A 10,627-nucleotide genomic window follows, 5' to 3' on the forward strand; every position below is an offset into this window, starting at 1 on the left:
CTCTCTCTCTCTCTCTCTCTCTCTCTCTCTCTCTCTCTCTCTCTCTCTCTCTCTCTCTCTCTCTCTCTCTCTCTCTCTCTCTCTCTCTCTCTCTCTCTCTCTCTTCCTTTCTTTCATTTTTATTATTATTATCATTATTATTATTATTATTATTAGCCTTGGTCCTTCACTGCATCTTCTCTGGCACACAGATGAGACACCATGAGCTGGTTCAGGGACAGGTCTGGCTGGCAGTGATTCCTTTCTGCTAGCTCTTGTGAGTATCGGAAGGAATTCCTGTCTGATCCTGAAGAAGAGCTGGCTGTCTTCAGTAACCAACCAGCAGATCTCCCTGGTGTAGCATAAAACCCTATTAGGATATGCCTGGAAAATAGAGGGAGATCCTCTTTCTGTTGCACTGACTGTCTCTGGGTAGCCTTGTGAGCTATCTCAGCTGAGATGATTCAGGAAGTTCAAGAGACTTTCTGTATGAGACAAAGTATGCCTCGCTCCCACCATGCTGTTTGTGTCTATTCCTTATAAAGCTCTAGTGGTCTGGACTGCAACTGCTAAATCATTGCAGCTCCATCATCTTTACTGATAGATTTATTATTAATGTGACAGCTAAGTGGCACATTAAATATTATAGCCATTATTTCTTCTTCTTTTTAGATTACAGTCTACCTTATTAAGTGTAATTTGACTTCAGCTATACTTGCATAACTCGTTTTGCCAATATAAATACCTCTGCTGCAGGTGAAACTGAGCTCTTCACGATATCAAAAAGCATGAAGTTTAGCAAGCTGTCAATTTTTTGAATCTGTTCGGACATTCCTATGTTCACAGAAAGGCAGCTCTTCAACAGAGAACAGAATTCACAGATTTAAAATAAAAAAGTCAGTAACCAGAATATGACTTTTCTGTCCTTAATATTGTAAACTTGAGAATCTGAAACAGAATGTGGTAGGTTTGCAAAGGTATGAACTGAATGGCAACTGAATGGTTAAGGAACGGAACAAATGTCATAGAGCTTTTATCATTAGAACTAGTAACATCATCAATAATAACAGTAATAAAGGAACATCCATATTGTGCCCTGTATTCAGGAGTGCTATGATGTGCCTAATGGAATATCAAGATCATGTGGTTGCTTTTGCAGCTTCTGTGGAGGACATAGGATAGTTACTAAGAAAAATGCTACTACATTTCTCAGTGGCTGAGCATTTCTACTATCTGACATGAAATCTTGTTCTCTTTTACTGATGTCGTCGTAGCAATTTTGAGTGTGGCTGAGTGCACCAAATTCTTATGCCTCACAGCACAATTAGGAGCTGGCTAAATTGCAGCAGTCTTGAACTCTCATTTGGCTGGGATAACAGATTTGTTTGGGAATGGCCAGAATGAGAAGTTGAGAGAATGTGCAAGTTTAAAGCTTCTGAAATAGGCTGAAGTTTAATGTTTGGTTGTGATTAAATAAATAAATTTAAAAACCACACTAAAAACCACACCTTTTTTGCTAAAATGAAAAGTAAGTAAATGGAGTTAAGGAAGATATTATTTTGGTGAAAATGATTTTCCAAAATTAATGTCATAACTGAAATATATGAAGTATTGCACATAGTTACTTGTTTCTCTAAGAAATCAAATATAGTTTTTGTGAAGTAGCATTTTGCTTGAATCAATTATTCCATTTTGAGGTCAGGCTGCTTTTATATTATCATCACCTTTAAAACATGATGTGATATACAGACAATCATAAATTGCTTTGTGTAACATGAGAAATAAAAACGTAATGGATTCCCATTGAGTTATAAATGGCTGCGGTATGAAGGCCTTCTTAATTTTGTGGCTTTGCCACACATGAATTATGGGCTGATCTCTCAGTAGCAGGATGCATATAAATATTTGTAATGATTGTGCATTCATTTATGCATTCTCTATTATGCTTGTAACGTGTCTAAGGGTAAAAAATACAGCCATGAAAATGACAGCAGAGTTCAGCAGAAAAATGTCAGATGTTTGTGCTGCAGTAGTTTGTGTCAGTAGAAGAAGCCTTTCCTTCCACGGCATCCTGCCTCCTGCCTGGGGACTGCCTGCTGCTCCCAGCCAGAGGGGTGGGCATGAGGATTCTCTGGCTTGTCACTGCTATGAGAAATTACCCGCTGTAGTTCAAGCAAAGCAGTGTCTCTGTCAGCATGAACAAAGACCACCAAAATGTACAGAGTGGGAGTTTCGGCACCGAACAGTTTGGATACATCCCATTGCTACCTTTATTACCTCAATCAGGGAAAAAGTGCTTGCTGCTACTGCACTCTGTCATAGATGCTAGGTTAGTATTCATGAAGTTGTTCTGGGTTTCCTCACTGTGGCTGCAAACACCATTTCTCTGTTGCTGTTTTGTGGATCATGAGAGGTCTTTGCACCCACCCTGACCCAGTGTAACCTCTCTTACATGCTGAGACAGTTTCTGAGTCCAGCACAACAGCTGCCCATGGGAACGTGGTGATTTCAGTTCTGTTCCTGTTCTCATCTCCTGGACTTCCCATTGTGGATTTGTGATGGCTCCAGCCATGTTGGTGATGCTGAGAGATTTTGGTGAGAGGTCCAGCCCATTAAATGTTTGTTCCAATAAGAAAATCTGGTGTTAACCTCTTTCTAAGTAGAAGAAAACTGAAATTTCTTATTGTGCCTACAAACAGGAAGGAAATCAACTCTTCGAAAGGGTTGATAACTTCAGGACAAGGGGAAATGGTTTTAGGTTGAGGGAGAGGAGATTTAGGTTGGACGTCAGGGGGAAATTCTTTACAGAGAGAGTGGTGAGGTGCTGGAACAGCTGCCCAGAGAGGTTGTGGATGCCCTGTCCCTGCAGGTGTTCAAGGCGAGATTGGATGGGGCCCTGGGCAGCCTGGTCTGGTATTAAATGTGGAGTTGGTGGCCCTGCATGTGGCAGGGGGTTGGAGATTCATGATCCTTGAGGTCCCTTCCAACCCTGGCCATTCTGTGATTCTGTGATTCGATGTGCCAGAAAACAAAATGCTGTGTAATGGACACTGCTGGTTTGAGATCCTAAAAGACCTGGGACAAGAAAGTGCTGCCCTTGCTCAAAAGAGGAGGCTGCTGTTTTTTTCTGTGTTTTGTTAGATCTTCACTGCCTGAGGATTTATTTTAATGCAGTTACCTAGTGGAGTCATTTAACAGCACTCTGGCAAATCCCCTCAAAAGGATTCTGCAAGTGCTACACTTAATTATTTCAAGGAATGAAAGTGACCTTTAATACGATGTCCTGCATTAACCTTCTCTGTTGTGAATAAGATGGTGCAAAGTATAATTTTCACTTGTCGGACACTGCATTAGACAAGCAGATAAATGAATATTTCTACAAGTTATACTATATAGGCATATTACAGCAGGCTGCTGCTTTAATAATCTGGATAATGTTTTTTCCTTACTTCTGTGCATATTACAGTTGTTTGGATCATATAAGCTATATATCCTTTCCAGCTTTTATTGACAGTTAAATTATGATTAGATTTGATGGAATGGATAACACTGCGCTCTGATTCGGTCTTCTCTCTGTGAGTTGTATCTTACAGAAATACACTGCTGTTAGTCAGCCTCTCCAAGGAAGTATTTTGTTTTACATCAGAGTTCAAATATAATATTGGTTTTAGACAGATATATAAAGGTAAAACATAAACAAACCACAAAAAGTCCCCAATCCTATAAGCCTGCAAGTCGTTTTCCAAAAACAGCTCCATCCCAACAGCTTCTCTGTTTGAATTTTCAGCAAATTCTTCTGGTTTCTACATCCTCTGATGTTTCTCTGCCTCGCTAGAGTTGGATGGACTGTTTGAGTACATGCTAACCAGAGCAGACATTTCTTTCCTTCTGATGTGAGTATGGGCTCATTAAGTAGCTCAGCTGTGTGAGCCCTAAGGCCAAATACTCAGGAACTGGAGAGCAGTGGGTTCCTTGAAGTGACAAGTTTTACTGTGTGCCTTAACTCATTTAGCAGTCTTACTTCATAGAAACATAAAATGGTTTAGGTTAGGAGGGGCCTTAAAGACCATCTTGTTCCATTTCGTTACTTAGACCTTCTTAAATAGTGCAGGAATGCTTTAATGCTTTGTCTTTTTTCCTGGAATGATTGCTGTTTAAATAACACCCAAACTGGAAGGCAGGCTTTGGCTGGGCTCCGCAGTAACAGAGGTGCACAGCTGGCTTCTGCACAGCTTTCTGTGTGCCTCCCTCGGCCCTGCTCAATAGGACTGCAAGATTTGGCTGCATGGGGAGCCTGGCTGTGCAAGGCCAGAGGAAAGCACAGGGGCTAAACCATTGCATGAGAATAAAAGCTAGAAGCTGTGGGTAAAACTGGCTGGAAATATGATCATTAGTAACTCATACAGTTAATAAACTATACAGATAGGCAGCCAGCCAGCCATCTGTCTAACTGCATGTACAAAATCCTCCCTGAAGTATATGTTGCAATACTCTCTCAAAATCTGTATCATTAAGGATACTGCAGTATTTGTAAAGCCATTCTACTGCATATTCAACGCCTTCTAACTTAAGACCAATCAACTCTGTGTCTACTATAATGAGAGATCATTTTGTGGCCGTGAAATTGAACCAAACCTACTGTTACATTAAACTGATCAGGATCACATTTCTGTATAATGTCACTGGTGTAAGGCAGTGTGACTGCTTGCAGTCTCAAACATGCTTCACAGATGAGGAACTCATCCTTCTGGAAGTTGACTTTTGATGAGATTTTAAAGCAGGCTGAGGAATCAGGCACTGGAACTGTTTTCCTCTTCAAGCGATCCTTTAGAAATCACTTCCTCAACCTCAGGAAAGCACCCTAATAAGGGTGACTTAAATTGTGATGAGTGAATGTGGGCAGGTGTTAATTTGTATGAGCAGAGTTGATGGTGTCTAAGTAATGAATTTAAATGCCTGAAAATCTAACACACTATATCAATTGACATCTGAATTTCAGAGATAGTTCTATTGTGTGGAATGTGGTTGTTTGTTGTTGCTTTTTTTTTTTTTAACTCATTGGCATTCTCCTGGTAGCTTAAAAAAATCTTGTCAAGTTAAAAGTTGAGAAGTAAAACTGACAATGCAGGAAGCCTGATTTCACTGTGCTGTAGTCTTTGTTGATTTAAATACTGAGAGTTTGCTGCCTACTTTGCATTTCTGAGTTGAAAGACTCACTTCCTTTTCCTACCAATCTCCTTGAAAGTTCATGCTTTCTATTCCTAACTTTAAAACTTTCTCATTCCCTTATTTTGCACCTCAAAAATTAAATATGGCTCTCAGCTGATCAGAATACTGAGAGACAAATTAGACATAATTTTTGTAATAAATTGGACTTCTGCTTCGGGAGTTTTTGAACAAATTGCCTGCCATAATTTCATGGCCAGCTGCTCTAAGTATCTGAGAAGGAAGGTGAAATTTCCATTTAACTGATCAGATCACTAGTTCAAACTATTCTTTCATCACTTTTCATGGTAGCCTTGTAATATCTCAGGTTGCACATACTGCAAGTAGGCTTTCAAGCAAAAATATATTTGTGTGGAAGCCTTCTTGTTGGACTTGAAATACAGAGGTCTGCTGTGGTTCAGTGTAATGGAAATGCCAAGTCACAGCTTGAAGCAGTGATTGAGCACCTGGTGGGAAGGCAGGGCCAACCCGGGGAGCTCAGTGCATGCTGTGCTCCTGAGTGACCAGAAGGGGTGAAGGCAGGATGCACCCCTTCCCAGCCCTCATTTAAGGGTTGGCAGGGGAGGTGAAGGCTTCTTGCTGGAGATTCCTGCCTACATGAGGCCTTCTGAAAGTAAGCAGATTTTTTTTTTTTTTCCCCTCTGTTTCTGTGTCCACAGCTGTTGTGTTTGAGCAAACCCTCACTTTGTATTGTCTAGGACCTTGCTACTCTGCTGTCATTGCTGCACTTTCCTTTGCATTACAGCGTTACATTTATAGATTTGTTTTTTGATTCTTAAAAGTTCTCATCTGGTTTACCTGAATTCTTTTTCTTCTTAAATGAATGTTGTCTCTTTAAAAATCAATTTCTGGCCTATATATCAGAACTGGGAATACCATTTGGGCATATGTAACGTATCAGTAGCAAATCTTACTATATAATGGAGATGCTGATGCTCAGACTGATATGCAGTGGTACTTCTTTATGTAATTTGCTGGTGTAGTGGCTGATACAGAAGTGATGGCATACAATGCACTGAACTCCTTGTGAACAGTTATGCTGTAACCATTGTAACATGGTGTCAAAAGCACTCATTGCTGCTGTTTGTTTCGTTTACATCACAGTTACAAGAGTCACAATGTAATTAAGAATATTTGGCATTGGTAGTTTGTTATGGTCACTTTTAGCCCCCTAAGCATATAAGAATAATAGTCTAGTTGCGGATAAAATACCTGGAGTCATCTTGTCATCTTACTTCCCTACTATACGGTAAATCTTTGTGTTATTCTGAATAACCTTGAAACAAAAATATGGCAATTTAATAGGAGAATACTTAATGTTCTTATTAGGATCTTGTGTCCTTTCCTTTCTGGGTGATGTCAAAAACTTAAAACATCCTGGATTTTTTTTTTGTTTTTTTTTAAACTAATTTAACATAAATTGCTTTATTTTGAAAGAGAGGAGCATCAACCAATTTTCTCAAATTTGCCTCAAGTCTTTTTCCAATTTGAAAAGTGAATGGGTGCAAGGGCTCAATCTGTGTGCTGAACTGAAAGTCATTTGTATCTCAAAGCTGTGCAACAGAAGTAACAGAGCTTCCATCAGTAACCTGGAGTAATGGATCTACTGAAAATCATCTGAGCTGGACAAGCAGGAGGAATGGCCTTGTTTTCCTAAGTTGCTCACTGGGAGAGGCTTAGGCTGTGATTGATGAGATGCCTGAGAAACGCTTACAGTGTCAATCAAGTGGCATTTTGTTACTGCTGCAAGCGATGGCTAAGGCAGCTCAGGGCTGTACCCATGGAGGCTAGTTCTTGGAAGCATGCTTTCTTCCTGCATAATTCAGCTGTGGTTTTATTTCAGTACTTTGAAAAAATAAGCTTTCTGCTTCATCCAGTCAGTGCTCACATTAGTAGGAACAGCATAAAACAGCAGGAGTGAAAGGAGAGACCAGACATCTGGCATTCCCTGGAAAAAGGAAATGTTAAGCTGCCCTCTTAATTTCACTTAGCTGTGAGTCCCTTAAAAAAGAGTCCAGAATGTGACAGAGTGAAGTAAAGTAACAGCCTAGACCTGATCAGCTCATCTGCAGAGGGAATTTAATTACACTCTTGTTTTGCTTATGTAATTTCTTTCTTCCTCTCCTCCTGTCAGGTTCTGTTCTCATCAAGGGATGTCTGACAAGGCGAAGATGTGAATAGGATGCAGCTGAAAGCTTTTGAACCCTTGGGATTTAGGTAGGGAATGCAGAATCTGATCCAAAGCCTCCTTGTCTTCTTGCTACCAGGTTTCTCTCAACCTCAATAGAAGGGAGGGCAGAGAGACCTGCAGGCACAGAAGGCTCAGCCAGGACTGGGGCAGTGGGGTAGGCCTGGCCCTGGTGCCCTGCAGGAAGGACATCTCCTGTCTCTGGGGCTCTAATAGAAAATTAAGCTTGGGGTGCAGGTTATTTTTGCCTATATTTACCTATTCCCTGCATAAGAAAAGAGAAATCCTGTTCTTGTGATCACTGTGATTCAAAAAAGTGGCCAAGTTCACTACAGAGCTATCTATTTTGGCCTCAGCTGAGAGCCGCTCACACTCTGGGGAAAAACAGATCATCGGAAGCTGCCCTAATCTTGGGTTGCAGGTTACCAGCGGATTGAGTAAGCTAAATTTACAGTGTAATGTAATAACTGTTTTAATTAGCTTTCTTTTTATGCTTAAATAGTGTTTCACCATTCCTAAAATAATGAAGATTTCTGTATTCGTGCAATGCTGAAGGCAATGCGGAGGATGTGTTCTTTGGAAATAAGTTCTACCACTTATTTATCCTGAAACTCTCTGACATTTTCCTTCCCTTTCCAAAAAAGCCCATTCTCTAGGTGGGCTGTATCCAAGCATAACCTTTGTTCCTCACCTGCCAAACCCAAATCACTGCCAGGTAGCTGTGATTTCCCTACTGCAGGTACTCTGCTCACCAGCAAAACTTGATACAGAGCCTCTGACTATTCAATAACTGTTTTTACTCCTCACATCATCCACACCAATATCCTGTCTCTTCAACCAAATCTGTCTTTATTTTCCTGTCTTTCTGACTTTTCATTGATGCTGCTTTTTGTCAAGAGAATGCTTGTTTCCTTGGTATATTGCTTCCTCATCATTTCTTCTGTGTTTCTTTTTGTACTGCTTGTAGCCCAAACTTCTTGTTTGACTTTTCATCCCTTTTCTGATTTGTCTCTTTTCCTCTAGCCAGTCTCAGTTACCTCTACCTCTTGCTCTTTCCTCCTGCCCCTGATTATTTGATGCTTATCTTCACTAATTCCAAGCTTTGTTATCTTTCATGCTTCCTAGGACTATCTGGAATAAAGAGACAAAAAAAGGCATGAAAGAAAAGCTCTTTCCTTGAAATGTCTTAGCTAAACCATATTGAAGGAAATATATATTCAGTGGTTGGGAACTTTACCTATGAAGTTAAGTGAAAAACAGGCAGGTTATCAGGAAAACTAAAGCTTTTTATTGTGTTTTATTTCCTTGCTCTACAGCACAGGGACACTTCTGCTCTTAAGGAAGAAAAGCTTGTAAAAATTTACAGTTAACCTACTGTTGCCAAGGTTGTTCTTCCTCAGGGGCCCTTCTCAGAAATGGTAGAAATGTTGTGGCTGAAATGCTCACAGAAAATTCAGCCCTTTGGCAAATGCCCCAGATAGTTAGGAAGTGACAAATTACCAACTGAGGCTGGGGTTCTACAGGCCCAGCAATAATCGCTGCTTCTGGCTTTGCCTGAAGGACTTTACACAGAGTTAGAATTTGCTTGTGCTCCCATCCGTGCTGTGGTTTAGCTGAGCTGCTTTGCTTTATTTGTGCTTCAGGTCTGCCAGCTAGATATGTTTTTGTATACCATCCAGGCGCTATTATTCTTCTGCAGTGTATTTAAATTTGGTAACACCAGGAATCATAAAGGAAATCTGTTGATAGATTTGTTAATCGTTGGTACATAATGGTATCTTCAGCAGAACAGCACCCGGCCAAGCTGTTATGTGCTGCCAGTTGGCACTATGGAGATACCTTAAAGTAAGGACAGACAAAAACTGTCTGCAGTGTCTGCTATATCACATACATTTTCACTGTGCAATGTACATAACAACAATATCCAGCAAGAAGAAGGCTCTCCGCTGCATTTGAAGGGCAAACAAAGGGGAAGGAGCCTTGATTAGTGAGCCTTGTTTGTATTACATAGGGATCAAAGGAGATAAAACACAGTCTATTGCACTGTTTGTAAAATAAAGATTCCAATTACAGAAGGTGGTGGTGCATCTGTGCCTTCCTGACAGCTGTGAGGAGAATGAAGACAGCAGTGCTCATTGCATTAGGTTATTAATAATTAATTTTTCCTTAGAAATCAGTAACTTAAGGTGCTACACATGCTTGTACAGAAGACTGGTTTGGGATGAGGCAGAATTTTTTGGCTGTGCTCCTTTTGTGCTCCTTTGTTTTAACTTTCAGACAAACTTGAGTATTCAGGAGCTCAGGGTACATGCAGGGAGTTCTTGCATGATTCTGGGAAATGAGCTGCATCTTGGGGGTAGAGTGTTTCCTTCACACAAACGAGTTGGTGGGGCAGTGAGCCCTCCTGTGCTGGGTGCACCCCACCTGCAGCTGGAGCTGCCCTTGCTGGTGTGGAGCTGGCTGCCTTCTGATGGCTGCCCTTATGCTGGTGGCTTCTGCAAAAGACAACGTGCCCTAGCAATGAATTACATGCATGGCTGAGAGTGTAACGGAGATTTGGATGGATGCTGTGTACTGTATGAAGAACAGCTTTTTAATTTTACTACATGGTGCTAGGCCAGCCCAGCAGAACTTGCTTGTCTTTGAGAAATGCTTTTATTAGTTGGCTGTGATATGTTGGCAAATTAGGCTGCACCAAATGTGCTTTCAGCCTCCTGCTGTGAGGATGCTTCACAGATTCTTATGCATACCTTAGAGGTGTTTGCACATTATACGGTATTTGCAGTCTATTTGTCCTAGCTTTGATCATGTCCTTGCTGACTGCGTTCTAGTTGCACGCCCTTCCCTCTGTCTGCATCCATCCTTTTTATAGTATTTTATAACAACTCTGGGATGAATTGTCTTGCAGTTCTCTAATTAGTATTCCTTTCTTACAGTCCTAAGGCAAATCTTAGGTCTGCTGTAGCAGCTGATGGAGCGGCTCACCATACTGTTGGTGTGTGTGTGTGCACAAGCAGTGTGTGGTGCGCAGTGTGCAGTGCTTGTTGAGTCTGGCACTTTATAAAGGGGTAGAAGTAGTACATTAATACAATAAAGGGGATAACCAGATGATTTGTTTTGGTGGCTTAGGTTTCAATCATACAAATGGAATTTGCTTATTCCCTGCAGCGAGATTGAGAATTCGACTTGATGATAAACTGTGAACACAGGTAGTTTTATTTTTTTTTTTTTTTT

Source organism: Meleagris gallopavo, chromosome 13 (assembly GCF_000146605.3).
Source record: "Meleagris gallopavo isolate NT-WF06-2002-E0010 breed Aviagen turkey brand Nicholas breeding stock chromosome 13, Turkey_5.1, whole genome shotgun sequence".
Taxonomy (NCBI): Eukaryota; Metazoa; Chordata; class Aves; order Galliformes; family Phasianidae; genus Meleagris; species Meleagris gallopavo.